Consider the following 20,381-nt stretch of genomic DNA (forward strand, 5'->3'; position numbering starts at 1 on the left):
GTCATTCTGCTGTACATTATATCCCCATGATTTTGTTTATTTTATAACTGGAAGTTTGTACCTTTTGATCACCTTCACCTAGTTCACTTACCCTTCCAACCTCCCAACCTTCTTCTGGCAACCACCAATCTGTTCTCTGAATCTATGAGCTTGTTGTTTTTTTAGATTCCACATATAAATGAGATAATAAAGTGAGATTTCTCTGTCTGACTTATTTCACTTAGCGTAATGACCACAAGGTCCACCCATATGACAAGTTTTCATCCTTTTTTATGGCTAAATAATATTTCATTGTGTATACACACTACATTTATTTGTTCATTTATTACCCATTGATGGACACTGAGGATGTTTTCTTGACTTAGATATTATAAATAATGCTGTTGTCAACAGGGTGTCCCAAAAGAAGGTACACATACTTTGAGTGATTATAGAGTTAGTGTTTATTAACAAACAGTTCATTTTTGAAATTTAAAAGAATCTACAGAAATGAATATTTTTTTGTCAATATCTGTTTTCAAACTGATGTCCAGGCACTGCTGATAACACGAAGCAATGGAATAAAAAACATCAAGAATCATTTTGTTTGGCATTTGTGTGCTCTCAACTCATCAACTGTTGCTGATTTTGTACTATAGAATTTATCTTTTATGTATGCCCATAAAAAATAAAAAGTCTAGTGGCACTTTAGGATAAATTTTCTTCATTCAAAGCTTTTAGTCTGGCTTCACCCATTATTTCAAATCAGTTAAATCTGAAAAGGAGTGAAAATTAAGTGAGTTATCAGCTGTTAAAGCATGTATACATTTTTGGGGGTACACCCTCTATATTTCTTGAGTTAGTATTTTAATTTTCTTCAGCTAAATACCCAAAAGTGCAATTACTGATTTATATGGTAGTTCCCTTATAACAGTTTTTTGGGTTTTTTTTAGTAGAGTCCTTAGAGTTTTCTATATATCATATCATGTCATCTGCAAGTAGTGAAAATTTTACTTCTTCCTTTATGATTTGGAATGTTAGAAATGGGCCTGTCATAAATGGCCTTAATTAGTTGTGGTAATTTCTACTATACCTCATTCATTAAGAGAAAGGCTGTTTAATTTTTATAAATTCTTTTTTCTGCATCTATTGAGATGATCATAAGATTTTTTTTTTCGTCATTTTGTTAAAATGGTGTATCACATTGACTAATTTGTGGATATTGAACCATATTTGTGCCCCTGGAATAAATTTATGTCCCTCTCAATCATGGTGTATGATCCTTTTAATGTATTGTTGAATTTGGTTAACTATTATTTATTGAGGATTTTTTTATCTGTGTACACCAGGGATATTTGCTTGAAATTTTCTTTTTTCGTGTGTGGCATTCTTGTCTGGTTTTGGTAACAAGGTAATGCTGGTATTATAAAAAGAGGTTAGATATGTTGCTTCTATTTTTTTTTTTTTAAGTTTAAGAAGGATTGGTATTAATTTTTTAAATGTTTGGTAAAATTTACTAGTGAAGCCATCTGGTCCTGAACTTTCATTAGTTGGAAGTTTTTAATTACTGATCCAATGCCCTACTAGTAAACAGTTTGTCCAGATATATATTTCTTCATTCTTCAGTCTTAGTAGGTTCCTAAGAATTTATCCACTTCATTTATATTCTCCATTTATTTGGGCTGTAATTATTTATAGTCTCTTATGATTCTTTGCATTTCTATGGTATCAGTTGTAACATATCTTTCATTTCTGAGTTCATCTATTTGAGTCCTCTTCCTCTCTCTTATTTTTAAAGAGGATATGTGGGAGTTTAGCTAAAGGTTATCAAGGTTTTCTCATTATGTTGATATTTTCAAAGAACCAGCTTTTAGTTTCTTTGATTTATTTTCTATTGTCTTTTTGGTCTATTATTTATTTCTCCTATGAATTTTGAACTTCATTTGTTCTTCTTTTCCTAGTTCACTGAAGTGTAAAGTTAGGTTGTTTATTTCAGTCTGTTCTTGTTTCTCGAGGTAGGGATTTTATTGCTATGAATTTCCCTCTGAGAACTACTTTTGCTGCATCCAGTAAGTTTTAGCAATGTTGTATTTTCATTTTTTTATTACTACTTTTATTTCTTCTTTGACCCATTGGTTGTTCATTAGTAAGATGTTTAATCCCCACATATATGTGAATTTTCCACTTTTCTTCTTGTTTTTGAGTTCTAGTTTTATACTCTTTGGTCAGAAAATATGCTTTATATTATTTAAATTTTCTTAAATTTATTGACTTGTACTGTGGGATAACATATGATCTATCCGGGAAAATATTCCATATGTGCTTAGATGGAATGTTCTGTATATACCTAAGTCTAACTGGTCTAATGTACCATTTGAGATCAATGTTTCCTTATTGATTTTCTGACAGGGTGATCTATCCATTGCTAAACTTGGGATATTAAATTTCCCTAGTATTATTGTAGTGATCTCTATACATACTTTGTAATAAATTCAAAATTCTGTGATATCAATGTATCATGAATTATTTAATCATTTATTCTTCTGACCTTATTTTTAAAAAATATTACAAAGAATGATATAATGGGAGCTATGTGTTTATGTGTATCTCCTTCTTTAGAATTTTTTCTACCTTGTTCTAAGTGTTCTCTTTGTAATAGAACACAACTGCATTATGCTTTTTATGCAATGTAACTTTTTCTATATGTTAGTAAGAAAATCCAAACCTTTTATATGATATCATGATAGACATTAGACTTATTTTTAACATTGTACTCTATGTTTAAAAAATTATTAATATTTTACTGACTTTTCTTTTTAAAAATATAATGGTTTAATCAAATTTTAATTGTTCTATTTCTTCCTAATTTTTGGATATCCCTTATTCTATTACTAGAGGCACAGTGCACAAAATTTGTGCAATTGGGGGGGGTCCCTCAGCCAGGCCTGTGCCCTCTCACAGTCCGGGAGCCCTTGAGGGATATCTGACTGATGGTTTAGGCCCGCTCCCTGTGGGGAGTGGAACTAAGCAACAGTTGGACATCCTTAGCGCTGCCGCGCAGGTGGGACAGGCTCCGCCGCTGCCATGGTGCTCGCCAGCCATGAGCCTGGCTTCTGGCTGAGTGGCGCTCCCCCTATGGGAGCGCACTGACCACCAGGGGGCAGCTCCTCCATTGATCATCTGCCTCCTGGTGGTCAGTGTGTGTCATAGCGACTGGTCATTCCACCTTTGGGCCAAAACTGGCTCTCTAACATCTGCTGAGGGGTCCCGGATTGCAAGAGGGCACAGGCCAGGCCCACGGACCCCAGTGGTGCATGATTGGGGCCGGAAAGGGACGCAGGAGGTTGGCCAGCAGGGGAGGGACCATGGGAGAGCTCCAAGGCATGTCCAGCCTGTCTCACTCAGTCCCGATTGGCTGGACCCCAGCAGCAAGCTAACCTGCCAGTTGGAGCATCTGCCCCCTGGTGGTCAGTGCACATCATAGTGAGCAGATGAGTGGCCTTAGCATATCATTAGCATATTATGCTTTGATTGGTTGAATGGCCAACCAGACAACTGGACACTTAGCATATTAGGCTTTTATTATATAGGCTTGTTTTATTTGCCTTCTCTCATATTGCCCTCATTAATAAAATATAAATTCTTATATCATAATATAAAAATTACTATTTCTCCTACTACTTCTTGACTTGTACTAATTCCCATTCATAGGGAGAAATTGAAATATCCATTCAGTTTTCCCTTGGCCTCTTAGGGACCAGAGAATGTGGTGGCCTTCAGTAGAGCCTGTGTCACAGCTCCAAAGATCTCTGTCCAACCTCTTTCCCGTATCTTCAGCTTTCTCACCTTAGTCTGTCTTCTCCGACACTTTTCTCTAGATTCTGACCCAGTGCCCTGAAGAGAAAGTCCCATACAAGTGCTCTAAGCTGGCCTTAACATCTAACATCTCACTTTCTCAGTCTTGACAAGTCTGAGAATCTGTTTGGAAGTGGGTAGGAAAAATCCATATTTATTTCTCCTCTTTACCATTATTCACACATACACATACATACACAGGGTGTTCCCCAAAAAGCTATATATACTTTAACAGCTGATAGCTCAATTTTGAAAATAAAATGTATTTTAATAAACACTACCTTTATAATTATTCAAAGTGTGTATATACATTTTTGGGGATGCCCTATATATAGTAATTTGACTATATGTGACAAGCATATAAATGCATTTAGTGATTTGAATAAAATAGCTATTAATTGAAAGGAAATTGAATAGTAATTTTTCATAAACTAATAAAATTAAAATTTCCATGTATAGATATTTAAGATGATGTTACTCTATGGAATTTAATGACAATAGGTATAACCCCTTTTATCATCATTAGCCTACATATCAATCTTTACTATGTGTATAATACTACATATTGAGATATATCCAAATCAATCAGAATTCTTTTCTCTAAATTCACTCAGAGCTTACTTTGTAAAATAAAATGCACATTTACATTGGTGGCCTAGGACAATTCTTAAAACATAAATTTTGTAACTAGGTATAATGTTTAATTCATCTGAAGTAAAAGATCAGTTTAAAGTGAAGTTAAAATTTCCCATGAAACCAAGGTATCATTGGAGAATGTAGCCAATGTCTTTGTATTTAAATAAAAAGAGGTTGATTTTTCTGTTGCTTGAAATTGGTAATCTATATACTAGATCTCTGTATTTAGAGACAATCTGTTCTAATTCTGTGAATTTAAATTAAAAATTTCAAAGATTTAAATTTGGATATATTTTTTAATATGTTTTTATTGATTTCAGACGGGAAGGGAGAAGGAGAAATAGAAACATCAATGATGACAATGATGAGAAAGAATCATTGATTGGCTGCCTCCTGTCCGCCCCCTACTGGGGATGACCTGCAACAAGAGCATGTGCCCTGACCAGCAATCTAACCATGACTCCTGGTTAGGTCCATGCTCAACTACTGAGCCACACTGGCTAGGCAATCTTTGGGATTTTTTTTACATCATCCATTTAATTTTGCTAACATGGCAATGTAAAAAGCAGATAATAAAATTAGATTTGCGGTTTTCTTTAATGTATTTGCACAGTACATGACAAGTATAGAGGTAGAATAATCAGTAATTATCTCCTTTCTTTTAGTTCTAGAGAGATATAGAAATCTACCCTTTATTTAATGTGCGAGTTAGTTCATGTTTGAAAGTTAATTCATGCTTATAATTTCTAGAAAGACAAAGGTTAACATGACAACATTTAGAATATACCAAAGAATATTTTTTCTTGGAATTACATTATATTCAATAATAGTTATAACTTAAGGAAAAGTTATTTTAAGTAATATTTTAAGTAATATTTCTTACAAAAATATATTTATATTTTAAATTGCATTTTCATGTTTTATTTATTATTTATTGAGTAACTGATGAGGAGTTATGGAGCAAAGCATAACATTTTTCTTCTGCTGTTAGGGTAAAGACAGTCTGATTCAGAGTGCAGACACAAAATGCCAGGTATAGGACAATTAACTCTACTTAGGAGATTCAACGATGCCTCCACAGAGAAGACTTTACATTTGGTATTTAATGATACATATGAGTTTTCCAGAAAGAATTTAGGAAAGGTAATTAAAGAAAGCAATTAAAGAAGAGTAAAGCACATGTGTAGCCATAAAGGAAAGAATGTTCACAATGTTTTAGAAATGAGAAGTTTAGTGTGATTGTAGCATATTGTGCCAAGGCTATGTAGTGAAGGCTACAACTTCTGTATAGCTAAACAGATAGGTGACTTGATGATGAGAATTTTTACATACTTTTGATGAGGAAACATTCTCTTCAAGTTTCATACACATTAAATGTTTAATAAAATGAAATGTATTTTAAAACTACATAGCCCAATGTGAAATCAAAGAAACAGGACCTGCCAAGAATCAGAGGAGAAATAGGATTAAGAAGGCTAAAAGTGAGATAATTGAACCTGTAAGGTTATAGTGCTGGTGAAACCTGGCATACCCTCAGGAGTAAAGAGCTAGTATTTTAAAGGCAAAAGAGGATTTTTCCTCTATCAACTGTACAAGGCTCAATTGAAATTCTCATGCTGGCTTACAACTAGGAGGCATTTTCCAGTTATTCCGAGCAAATAAATTAATTTAAAGCTAGTTCAGAAATGGAGTAATATATGGAATCCTGGCAGTAGCAAATAAAAACAATCATACAGGGTGCCACTAGAACACAGAAACCATACTACTTTAATTTAAAAATTACCATTCTGAAGATGAGTTCACAGTAAAAAATTACAAACCACATAATTATTATTATTAAGAAGAAATACTTTAGGGTAAAAAAAGAAGAATTCTCACACAGACACATTATAAGGAAACTGAAGAAAACCAATGAAAATGAGAACAATTAAAAAGTAATCAGAACTTACCTATAAAATGATAATTAGACTGAACTGCATTGCTCATTAGCACAAGTAGGATTCAGAGGGTAATTATATAATATTTTCAAAGTTAAAAACCATTCCAGTTTCTGGTAATAAAAGAATAGGTTATATTAGACTAAACCTCTCTCTGATAACAACTGTAAACTCTGGCCAAAATATTTTAAAACTCAACAGCTTGAAGGCATTGCAGAGCAACTAAATACTGGCAGATATTGGAGTTGGTTTGACCTTTGAAGGAACAAACAAAACAAGGTGAGAGCTATATTTATATAGTTCAGAGGGCACTCCTCAGTTCACATGGAGTGGGTCAGCTAAACACAAAATTCCAGTCTTTTTGGCCTGAGGCATTAGAGTGGAGAATTTGGAGCTACCAGTAGGGTAGAAATTGAGGAGGAGATGCTCAGAAATGAAGATAGTTCAAGAAATAAAGGTCCAAAACTGACATATAAACTATCCTCAAATTCTTGGCTGACTTTTGAAATATGAATGTACAGGGGCCTGCAAGTGCACAAGGAAAACAACTGAAAATATGAACAGCTGAAAAGCTAAGCAGAAAGTTTAGCTTCAACTTTGTCTTAAAGACAATAGTAATTCCACATTATTGTTCAGAGTTGGACTTACATGATTTGTTTCCTAAAAACAGATAATTTATTCTCAAACAGGTTGTGTCAGCCAGGAAAGAACCTCTCAATGGGGGTGAATATAAATATTTATATATATATAAAAGCCTAATATGCAAAGTATCCCCTCAGGAGTTTGACCAACTGGGAGTTCCATCAGTAGCTAGGACGTGCGCTGAGCACCAGGGGGTGGTGCAGAATGAAAGGAGGCACCAGCCGGTGGCTGGCAGCCAGGGAAGAGCGGCCCTAGCTTGCAGCCAGCAGCCACTAGGGACCCTACTCGTGCACGAATTTCATGCACTGGACCTCTAGTGAAAGCATAAAATGCTTATAGCATTTCAGTCAAATCTCGAACATTAAGCAAGTATATAAACTTAGAATACTGTAGCATACATATCATCACAAACTCTAGCACAAGTTTTTATCTAGTAAATAAATGTATTTTTCTGCCAATAGGCCCTAACACCATCTGTTTTTGTCTCCCTCCTCCACAAATTAATATCTCTACCTTCCCTTCAAACTTGTGTACAAAATTCTACCACATGGAAACCTTATAGCAAAACCTTATATCAATCCCATATAAAACCTCATGTTGGAATCTTTTCAATTCCTCTGGAAGAATGTATAGCTATATAATTTTGATATTACATATAATTATAGCTTGCTTTCATATTTCTTTTGCTATATTTATGTTTTCATACTAGTAAGCAGACATATATTAGTAATCAATGCCTAGGAAAGATTTAATTTATCACAATAATGAAACAGTAAATTCTATTAGGCTCTTCAAATATGTTAGTGTCTTATTATTGTCATAAGAACTGCAAAAGCTAAAAGAAAAGCAACTACCACATATATTATTTCTACATGTTTTTTTATTTGCTGGCTTTTATTTATATTTATTTTATTCATTGTGGTACAATTAACATACATTTTATTATTTTCAGGTCTACAATGTAATAATTTGAGATTTGTGCAATGTCTATTTAACATCCATCATCATACATTTTAAGATTTAATCTCTTAACATCTTTCAAATATGCAATAGAGTATTATTAACTACTAGAGGCCCAGTACATGAAATTCATGCATGGGGGCGGGCAGGATCCCTCAGCCTGGCCTGTGCCCTTTCACAATCGGGACCCCTCAAGGGATGTCCAACTGCTGATTAGAGGTTAGAAGAAAAAAATCTTGTGAAAGAAAAACAAAACAAAGGCCACTCCAGTGAGGGTGGGTTCTGAGGGCCTGGGGTTAACTTTCTGTGTGAAGATTCACAAGGCTAGGGAACAAGGGAGGAAGGAGTGTCTGTGTGTGTGTGTGTGTGTGTGTGTGTGTGTGTGTGTGTATGTGACAGAGAGACAAAGAGTAAGAGAGAGAGAGACTCCCAAAGACTCTAGACTCTTTTGTTTTAAAGCACAAAACTTTGCTTTCCCCACATTTATCGCATTTCTAAACACAAACCATCATGTACTTCAAGCAATATGTGTTAGGGAAGGAGAATGCAGCTTTAAAGGAAAGGGTGGGGCTGTCAGAAGTGAGTAACTCCTCTCATCCCCCAGCTGAAGCTCCTCGGGGCCTGCCCCTTTGTGAATCCACATTTATCTCTTGGTGCCTGGGAGGTTAGGGAGAGCAGCATTATCCTGGGAGGGGAAGGCCACGGGGACTGAATCCATGGTACTTGCCCCAAGTTTTATTTCCTCACCCTCCTGGGTTGCTTTCCACCCCACCACTGATCCAGGTAATGCGGTGGGAGGTCTGCAGCTGGATGCCTCTAAGTGGAGAGCACGCTGGGGCTGGGTGGTCCAGCTCCGAGGCCTCTGCATCCATGCCCCACCCCTGCCAGCTTCCTGCCTGTGGGAAGTGGCTTGGGGTATTCCGCCCTGTCATGCACCAGACTCAATCTGACTGGGTGCTGGGAGAGATTGGGCAGCTCCATGGCTGGCGCCTTTGAATTGTGCCCTGCTGGGGGGAAAAGAAAAGCCTCCCCAGAAAGAGGTTTTTAAAAAGTCTTCAGGGACCGGGTGGTTGGTCATCTGGGGCCTTCCTTCCCCTGGCTGCAAGCTGCAGGCCAGGGCCCTCCTTCCCCCAGCTCCAGGCAGCCAGCCCCACCCCCCTGCCTGCACCCGCTTTGGCCTGGCGCTGCCTGTGTTCACAACTACCCCTGGTTCCCCATTCTCTATCAGGCTATCCGCACCTGCTGGCTGGGGGGAAGGACTGGGAGGATGGCAAGCAGGCCCCAATAAGGTGATTGGGGTGGTCAATGTGCATCATAGTGACAGGTCATTCTGGTTGTTTGGTTGTTCCGCCCTAATGGTCGCTTAGGCTTTTATATATATAAACTAGTGACCCGGTGCAAGAAATTCGTGCATGGGGGTTTCCCTCAGCCCAGCCTGCACCCTCACCAATCTGGGACTCCTTGGGGGATATCCAACCGCTGGTTTAGGCCCGAACTCACAGGGATTGGGCCTAAACCAGTAGTTGGACATCCCTCTCACAATCTGGGACCACTGGCTCCTAATTGCTCACCTGCCTGCCTGCCTGATCGCCCCTAACCACTCTGCCTGACGGCTTGCATGCCCCCAACTGCCCCTCCCACTGGCCTTCTCACCCCCAACTGCCCACCCTTGCCGGCCTGATCACCCCCAACTGCCACCCCCCGCTGGCCTGATCGCCCCTAATTGACCTCCCCCCGCCAGCCTGCTCGCCCCCAACTTCCTCGCCTGCTGGCCTGGTCACCCCATGCAGCCTGCTGTTCAGTCATTTGGTGGTCCCTCACTAATCCCCCTGCTGGCCTGGTCACCCCACACAGCCTGTTGTTCAGTGGTTTGGTCATCCCTCACTAACGCCCCTGCCGGCCTGGTTGCCCCACACAGCCTGCTGTTCAGTAGTTTGGTCGTCCCTCACTAATCCCCCTGCCGGCCTTGTCACCCCACACAGCCTGCTGTTCAGTCATTTGTTTGTCCCTCACTAATCCCCCTGCTGGCCTTGTCGCCCCACACAGCCTGCTGTTTGGTCATTACTGTTACTGTGATGGTGTCCTGGACAATTTGCATAGTCCTCTATTATTAGTATATATTATAGTCTTCATTTGTGACTGGTGCTTTTTCATGGTTTCTCTCTTTGGGTAAGTTCTGAATTCACCTATTCTTCCCCTGAGTTCACTGAGTATCCTTACGACCAGTGTTTTGAACTCTGTATCTGGTAGATTGCTTGTCTCCAATTCATTAAGCTTTTATTTCTGGAATTTCTCCTGTTCTTTCATGTGGGACATGTTTCTTTGTCTCCTCATTTTGGTTGACTGCCTATGTTTGTTTCTATATATAGAAATGCCCTTATGGTGTAGGTGTCATGTGAGGCTTAGTGGCACAGTTTCCCTGGTCAGTTGAACTGGGTGTTACAGGGGTATCTGTTGTGGTGGATGTATATACCCTCTAGTTGCAATTGAGCTTTATTTTTTGGCACCTTAGTGAGTGGGATTGATTCTCAGGCTGACTGGCTATGAGGATTAGCCATGACGACAGTGTATGAGCTATCGTGTAGGACAGTGGTCGGCAAATTGTGGCTCGCGAGCCACATGTGGCTCTTTGGCCCCTTGAGTATGGCTCTTCCACAAAATACCATGGCCTGGGCGAGTCTATTTTGAAGAAGTGGCGTTAGAAGAAGTTTAAGTTTAAAAAATTTGGCTCTCAAAAAACATTTCAATAGTTGTACTGTTGATATTTGGCTCTGTTGACTAATGAGTTTGCTGACCACTGGTGTAGGAGATGACCCCATGAAGTATGCTTTGCTCTTGTGGGGTTCTGGTGCCTGCAGAGACTACCCGCTGGGTGTGTTATTTGTGGAGCTAGTTGCATGATATTCTGGTGTAGTCTGAAGCAGTCACCAGTTATGTTGGGTCTGGGGACTCTTACGAGGGGCTCCAATGCAGATGAATGTCAGCTGCTACTTGTGCTTGCACCTGGGCTCGCTGGTAGGACCTACAATGAAATTTTGGTTGGTAGTTGCCTGTGCTGGGCTTGGAGACATCTGGGATAGGCTATGCTGTGAACTGAGACTGACTGCCACTAATTCTGAGCTTTGATCCACTAAGCAAGAGGTTTAGAACACACTGAGCCTATCCATTGCTTGTTTGGGGTTTGTGAACCTCTGAGAGACTTTAGGAAAGTCTTCAGGATGGTGGCTAGACATAGGGTTGGTTGCTTGTGTGGAACAGCCGCTGAAAGAGGTTCATGCAGGGCATGTGAGTTGCATGGGGAGGGGTGTGGTTGGGCAGTCACCAGAGTGGGGTGAGTGATGTTAGCCAGGTTAATGGAGACTTACATTTGGTGACCACATTTGCCTGTGTGTGGGAGGGCTCAACCTAGGATCAATGGCACCTGACAGCACTTCAGTCTGGAGGAGAGATACCCCTCCACTCCTCGCCCTGAAGCTGGACAATTCAGTTTCTCCTTATATGTTCCTGGTGCTTTTTGAGCTGCTGTGGCAGCACTGGAGCTTGGGGAGAGCGTTCATGATCGAGTAAGTCTGTGCTTGGGCTATGTAACAGGCCACCCTGTCTGTAGCAGCCCTCCCTCTCACTCAGATGAAACCCACCCTGATTTTCACAGCCAGATGTTGTGTGGACTCTTCCCAGGACTGGTGCCACAGGCTTAGGAGCCAGGTATAGGGCTACAACCCTTTGCTCCTATGGAGGCACTCTGCAGCCGAGACATCCCTCCCAACTCTTAAGCATCACATGTGGATGTGGGATCAGACCCTTCCATGTCCCCACCCTTTTGTTATAAGTGCTGTTCAGCTAGTCTCCAGGTGATTATCAAGGGTGGTTGTACTATAATTCAGTTGTGGCAGGAGGCAAGCACAGAGTTTACCTTCTCCACCATCCAGACCAGAAGTCCCTCCCCCTTTTATTTCTGATTTTAGTTGAGTCTTCTCTCTGTTTTCCTTTGTAAGTTGGGCCAGAGGTTTGTCTGTTTTGTTTATGTTTTCAAAGAAGCAGCTCTTTGATCCATTTTGTTCTATTATCTTTTTGTTTTCTCCTTCACTTATTTTCTCTCTGATTTTTATTTCCTTCCTTCTACTGACTTTGGGATTTGTTTGTTCTTTTAGTTTAATTTTTTAATTACAGTTTACTTTCAATATTATTTTGTATTGCTTTCAGGTATATAGCATAGTGGTTAGACAATCATATACTTTACAAAGTGCCCCACCCCCATAATTCAAGTACCCACCTAGCACCATACAGAGTTATAACAATATTATTGACTATATTCCCTATGCTGTATTTTATAACCCATGACTTATTTTTAACTACCAATTTGTACTTCTTAATCCCTTCACCTTTTTTTACCAAACACCCCCTTCCCTCTCTCAAACATCAGTCTTGTTCTCTGTATTTATGAATGTGTTTCTACTTTGTTTATTTGTTTTATTCTTTAAATTCCACATATAAGTGAAATCATATGGTATTTGTCTTTTTCTGCCTTATTTCACTTAGCATAATACCTTTTAGGTCCTTCCATGCTGTCACAAATTGTAATATTTCATTATATTTTGTGGCTGAGTTCCTCTTTTTCTAATTCTTTAGGTTGTATATTAGATTGTTCACTTGAGATTTTTCTTGTTTCTTGAGGTAGGCCTGTAATGCTATAAACTTCCTTCTTAATACCACATTTCTGAATCCAAAAATTTTTGGTATGTCATATTTTCCTCTATGTATCTTTTGATATTTTATTTCTTCATTGACCCAATAGTTGTTTACTAGCATGTATTTTAAACTCTGCATATGTGTGGTTTCTCCAACTTTCTTCTTGTAGTTGATTTCCAGTTTCATACCATTATAGGCAGAAAATATGCTTGGTATTATTTCAATCTTCTTTTATTGATACTAGGGATGTTGCTTCTTCCCCTCCTACCCTCTGGACCATAGTATGAGAACTGCAGCTCAACTCTTCCACCACTATGTGTCATCTGGTGCCAAGACAGGTGCTGAACTGCATCTGCAGCCACCATCTCTGTCCTTCCCCCACATCCTGCCTCCCCTTCTCATTCCAATATGCCCACCTTCAGATGTACTGATACTTGGATCTCTCAGATGTGGTTGTGTGTTAAGCAGAGGATCCTTTGTTGAATTATAATTGTGTGACTTGTAAATTTAAGGGGCAATATAGTGGGGTTTTCTTATTCCAGCATGATGCTGACATCCTAGCATTAGAATATTTTAAAAAATATAACTTTATAAATGACAGTCTCTTGAAAAGAAGAGGAACATGTGTATGCAAATATATATCTAACTAGATATGCTGTTGCTTAACTTATTGAAAATGGGTTTAAGAGCATAAAGACCAAGTTGTATAAAAACATTGACTCATAAATTCCTTACTTTCACAGCTTAAAATACTCCAGATACAATCTGCATACCATTAACTATCTAGGCTATTTGTGAGAATGATTAAATTGTTTTATATTTTTATTATATTATGACACATCTTAAAATTTTCATGTAGTCTATTTAAAATTAGTAAACCTGACCCACTGATGAATTTCTTGCACTTTATATTGTTACCTTAAATGTGAGTTGGTGACATTTTATAGACATTTACTTAAGATATTAATTGGGCATCATTCATTGGGAATGTATTATATATATATAATTCCTACTTTCTGGTTATAGTAATTAAGTACCACAGGCAGTTCAAAGTTTGTTTGTTTGTTTTTCAAAGTTTTATTTGATGAATTATATTCACACACTGTAGTATGCTATATTACATAAAGATTAAATGACTTAAATAATGTGTGATGCAGAGAGATGTTTGAAATTATTCACTAAAATCTTTTAAAATGTTTTGAGTGACACTGAAACTTACAGAAATGCTTTATCTTTTGCAAAAAATATATCTTACATATGTATGAGTAAATTTGGTAGTTATTAATAGTGAAACTGAACTTTGAAAATATCATTTGCCCAAATAACAGCTGACCCATTTTTTAATTGTGACATTGTTTACCAGAAATAGAAATAAAACAATGTCCCAAAATACAGACTTTAAATAGTCTCAATGTGGAATTGAGACTAATTTTTTAAAATCTTTATTGTTGAAAATATTATATATGTTCCCTTTTCCACCATTGACCCCTTCTAGCCCACCCCACCCTGACCCCAGAATAATTTTTAATGTGTACTTCAAAGTTGCCTATTAAAAGTATATAGCTACTTTTAACTTTATTGGTGAAAATAATTTTATTCCGAAGAGACCATTCTGCTACTTACATTTTATACTTAAAACTAGAGGCCCAGTGCATGAATTTTCATGCACTGGAGGGAGGTCTCTCAGCCCGGCCTGCCCCCTCTTACAGTCTAGGAGCCCTCAGGGGCGGGAGGTGACCCAGTTATCAGGGGAAGGTGACGCCCTCATCACACCTCTGCTGCTGCCACTGCTGGCAGTGCAAGCCTCAGCTGGCCCTGGTTACCTGAGCCTTGGGTGGCCCTGGGTGGCTGGGCAGCTGCCATCTGAGACTTGCCTGTGCCTCAAGCATTGGCTGGGCAGCCACCATCCAAGGCTTGCCTGTGCCTCTGGCCGGCCCTGGTGGCTGGGGGGCTGAGGGCACTGGGGGACTCTGGAGGCAGGCGTGCAGAGCAGCTGGTCCTGCCTTGCCATGCGCCTGCTGCCCTGGCGGGGCTGAAGGGACTGGGCGCCACCATCTTGTGGTTGTGGGCACTGCCATATTTGAGGGTGGGACAGTCAATTAGCATATTCCCTCCTTATTGACTGTGGGCGCCGCCATCTTTTGTGATGGCATGAGGGTCAATTAGCATATTCCCTCTTTATTAGATAGGATCTAGATTATGAAGACTGTCTGGGGTTGGGCAGGATTGGGACAGTTATGCTGAAGGCTAAATAAGGCAGTGTCTTTGACTTGTCTGGCATGGTCCAGGGTTTTATGTGTGGATGGCAGATATATATATACACACACTTATTATTTCAGCTAATGAACTTTAGCTTTGCCCCCACAGTACTTGCCTTGGGTATCCAGCTGCCGACAACTTTTCTGAGAGCCCTTTTGGTCAAATATTCATTGTAGTTAGAAGGTTGGTTTTTTTAAATATATATCTTAAGTTTAATGGTAATAGGTGTTTCCTAATTTCATGAATGATGGAGTTTCGGTTTCTCATTTTTTCTTGTTGTTTAGTAATGGCTTAAAATAAAGAAAAAGTAAGATAAATTGTTATATATACCAGGTAAATTGTATATGTTGCTAAATTAATATCTATGGAGTAAAAATAGTGCTATAGCTGAAAGTTATTGAGCTGCCATGCAATGTCTCAATAAATAATATGGTCAAAGAAAAAAATTGGACCAGACCAAGACTTTATTCAAGGCTATTACAATGGAGAACAGTGGCCAGAATGCAGTCTGAACCCAACTCTGCTGATGGGAAAGGTATTAAAGGCTGGGGTGAACTTCTGAAAAAAGTATTAGAGAACATTGGGGAGGAAGTTAATCAGTGGATTATGTTAAGCACATTGACTTAGTCCCAAATTTGCAAATATTTCCCTTTGGGATTTGGCCATCTGTATTGGCTAATTGGCATCCAATAAAGATAGACTCCTACCCTCCCAACAGAGATTGAAAGATAAGGGAACTATCCTCATTGATGGTCATTTTTTAAAGCGATGGCTCCCAGGTCCTTGAGAAGGACTTTCCTAGGTTATAAAACTGCCAAGAGGCTTTAAAAAAAGAAGTATTTATGTATTTCATAAATACAAGATGTATTTCAGGGACGAGAGCCAGGGAGAAGCCTGTATAAGTTTAGTTACATTTATGGAAAATGTTAAGGCTATCTTGATCAACATAAGATTGAATTATGGTAATTCTGCAAAAAATAATTCTGTGCATAATTATCCTTTAGAATATCACTGTGCTAAGATCCTATCCCTGTTTACATGTATCCAATGTTGTAAACTGCTAGTTTTAATGATAAAAGTAAATGAAAACAAATAACACTTATTGAAAAAGGATCAATTTCAGCACTATATAATGCAATTTCAAATTAAGATCTAATTGAATTTTTAGTATAGGGAAGAATATTTCAGTTTTTTTACTTCCAAATCAAATATATAAATTATTAAATAGTTAATTAACATTTCTACTTTTCAATTTATATTTGGCCAACTTGAAGTAAAAATCTTAATATAGTATGGCCTCAGACAACATAATTGTATTCAGTGTTATTTTGTTACAATGTTGATGAGATACCATAGGAATTTAACTCTTATTAAATCAATTAGTTTATGGCAAGACTGGTTTTGTTATGTCATTTACAGTTTAAAAAACCTATCAACAATGTTCTGTGAGGACTTACTGTACCATACATGGATACATTAATTACCAGTATGCTGGCAGTTGACTATTTTTTACAAATCCATCTTTATAGTCTTCTAGATCTATTACTCTCACTTATTAGTCCTTGTTCATCTATCTAGCTACATGAGGAAGGACCTAGCAGAGAAGAGAACCAAAGTTTATATACAGTGTTATTTCCATGAAGTTTCTATCCAATTATATTAAATTTTTACAATACTTGGTTTCATCAAAGATCTCCCTGGGGTCTTTTATTTCCCAGCATCTAGGTGAGTAAGCTAACCAGAACTAAAGGCAGAACTGAGTGTAGTCCTATTTCTCACTGATCTTGTGAGTAATGACCTTCTAGCTGTGAGCTGGCATAACCTACTTTAGTTTTTTCTCTGGTGAATATTTATGTCTAACTTGTCAGGAGAATGAAATACTTCAATAAAAAATTATATAGGTCAAGATGGTGGAGTAAGTAAATACTGTGATTGCCTCCCTGCCAAGATCACATCAAAATTGCAACTAAATTACAGAACCATCATTGAGAACCACCTGAAGACTACGTGAACAGAAGTCCTATAACTAAGGATATAAAGAAGCATGATGAGACTGGTAAGAGGAAAGAAGACATGATGGGCAGGCCCCACTTCCTTGCAGTGATGGTTAAGAATTAGGAGGGATATTTGGGCTACAGAGATTCCCCCAAGGAATGAAGTGTCCTAGCTTCACACCCAGCACCAGAAAGATGAGTCCCCATAACATCTGGCTGTTAAAAGAAGTGGGAATTACATATGAGTAAGTCTGAGGGCTGCTGTAGTCTCAGGCATTGCTCTTGAGGGTCCTACACAGGGGCAGCTTGAAAAGCAGAAGGGACATGTGGAGAGGAACTAAATTGACTGGCTTCAGGGCAGGGCTGGAGGAGCACATCTATCCAGGGACAGGTGCCACTGCTCCTTTATTGAGCATCCCTCCCTCCTAGCCAGGCTGTTGCAGGCTGGCACCAAAGCTGAGCTTGCTCTCCATTAACCTGGCTAACACTGTTAGCTTCCATTGGTGGTTCCTTAAGATCCTGCCCCACCCAATTCAAACCTCTTCCAGCAACTTTTCAACATGAGCAGCCTGCCTGTTATTTCCCTAAAATCTCTCAAAGACCCACAAACCCTAACAAGCAGTGGCTGGCCTCAGCATGCTCTATGCCTCTTTCTAAGTGACTCTAAGATCAACACTAAGGGCAACTGGTCTTTGCTTACAGCACAGCCTCTCCCAAGTACCTCCAAGTCCAGCAGCAAACAACCACAGATCACTTTCCAGTTACTACCCGGTGGCCCCAAGCCAGACACAAATGGCAACTGATATTGACCTGCAATGGATCCCCTCCCAAGAGCCAGTTCACCTGGTGGCCAGCTTCAGACTATACAAGAGCACCATATTGGCAGACTCAGATGATATTAAAGCCCGGCTAAAGTGACTCATGGTCCTTGGAGTCAGCTCCAGCATAGCAGCTGGTCTGCTATAGTCACACCAGCCCTCACAGTGAGTCATCTTAAAGCTCAATCCTACCCACTGATGTGCCAACAGCAACCAAGGCTCAATTACAAGACAACATGCTCAAGGGATGCCCTGAACACCCACTCAGGTGACCAAGAAGACTGCACCTCCAGGTGCACCTACTACAGAAGGCCACTCTGTCAAGATAGGGAGATGTAGCAGATCTACCTAATGCATAGAAATAAACACAAGGAGTCAGCCAAAATAAGGATACAGAGAAACATGCCCCAAATGAAAACACAGAATAAATTAAAATTTTAAAAAATAAATGAAATGGAGACAAGCAATCTACCAGGTATAGAGTTCAAAACACTGGTTACAAGGATGCTCAATGAACTTAAGAAAAGAAATAGATGAGCTCAGTGAGAACTTACACAAATAGATAAAAACCATAAAAAAGGAACATTCAGAAATGAAGAACATAATAACTGAAATAGAGACTACATTAAAGGGAATCAATAGCAGATTAGGTAAAGCAGACAACTGAATTACCATTTTGGAAGATAAGGTAGCAGAAAACACCTGATTAGAAAAACAAACAGAAAAAAAAGGAATTTAAAAAATGAGAATCGTTTAGGGCACCTTTGAGACACCATTAAGCATAACAGCATTTGCATCATAGGGGTACCAGAAGAGAGAGAGAGCAAGGAATTGAAAACCTATTTGAAGAAATAATGATAGAAATCTTCCCTTATCTGGCAATGGAAATAAACATACCAATCCAGAAACACAGAGAGGCCTATATGAAGACACATCATATATCAAATGCCAATGGTTAAAGACAAAGAGAGTATCTCAAAAGTAGCAAGAGAAAATCAGTTACATAAAAGGGAGCTCCCATCAGACTATCAGCTGTTATTTCAGCAGAAACTTTGCAGGCTAGAAGAGAGTGGCACAAAATATTCAAAGTAATGATAAGCAAGAATCTACAACCAAGATTATTCTACCTAGCAATGCTATCATTTAGAATTGAAAGAGATAAAACATTTTCCAGAAAAGAAACAGCTAATGTAGCTCATCACCACTAAACCAGTATTATAACAAATGTTAAAGGGACTTCTTTTTTTGTGTTAGTAGAAAGGAAAATATAAAAATAGGAATAAGATAATATAGGAATCAAAAATCTTATCACTGACCAAGGAGAATCCTATCTAATAAAAGAGTAAGATGCAAATTGACTGTACATCTGCTACACCCACCAGCCACACCCACCAGCCAATGAGGAGCAAGTATGCAAATTAACCCAACCAAGATGGCTGCAGCCACAGAGAGCAGGAGGGAGGCTTGGGTTTCTCCGGCAATGGAGGAAGCCAAGCTTTCCGCCTGCCCTTGCCGGCCTAGGCCTCCACTCAAGGCTACAAAGTTTCAATGATAGAAGATAAATAAATCCAAACAGAAATGGCGGCAGCCACGGCAGCCACGGAGCTGGAAAGAGAAGGAGGCTAGGGTTGCCCCCAGCAATGGAGGAAACCAAGCTTCTGAAGCCCTGGCCTGCCTTGGCCTCTGCTCCAGGCTACAAAGTTTCAATTATAGAAGATAAATAAATCCCAACAGAAATGGCTACCGCCATGGAGCAAGCAGGAGGCTTGGCTCCACTCAAGGCTACAAAGTTTCAATTGTAGAAGATAAATAAATCCCAGATACCAGGGCCTCCACTTGGGTCACCGGGGGGCATGGCTGGCCTGCAAACCACCACAGGCCCCTCGCCCAGGCCGCCCCACGTCCCAAGGGAACCCCCACTCTGATCTGGGACACCCTTCAGGGCAAACCAGCTGGCCCCCACCCATGCACCGGGCCTCTATCCTATCTAATAAAAGAGTAATATGCAGATTGACCATCACTCCAACACACAAGATGGCTGCCCTCATGTGGTCAAAGATCCTGCCCTCATGTGGACACAAGATGGCCACCACAAGATGGCCAGCAGGGGAGGGCAATTGGGAGGGACCAAGCCTGCAAGGGAGGGCAGTTGGGGGTGATCAAGCCTGCAGGGGAGGGAAGTTAGGGGTGACCAGGCCGGCAGAGGAGGGAAGTTGGGGGTGACTGGACCTGCAGGGAAGGGCAGTTGGGGGGGACCCAGGCCTGCAGTGGAGAACATTTGGGGGAGACCAGCCCTGCAGGGGACGGCAGTTAGGGGTGACCAGGCCTGCAGGGGATGGCAGTTAGGGGCAAACAGGGTGGCAGGGGAGCAGTTAGGCATCAATCAGGCTGGCAGTGGAGTGGTTAGGGGGTGATCAGGCTGGCAGGCAGAAGCGTTTAGGGGCAATCAGGAAGACAGGCAGGCGAGCAGTTGGGAGCCAGCAGTCCTGGATTGTGAGAGGGATGTCCGACTGCCCGTTTAGGCCCAATCCCACTGGGCCTCCACTCAAGGCTACAAAGTTAGAAGAGGATTGGGCCTAAAGGGGCAGTTGGACATCCCTCGAGCGGTCCCA

The sequence above is a fragment of the Eptesicus fuscus genome, chromosome 5 (genome assembly GCF_027574615.1).
Source record: "Eptesicus fuscus isolate TK198812 chromosome 5, DD_ASM_mEF_20220401, whole genome shotgun sequence".
Classification (NCBI taxonomy): Eukaryota; Metazoa; Chordata; class Mammalia; order Chiroptera; family Vespertilionidae; genus Eptesicus; species Eptesicus fuscus.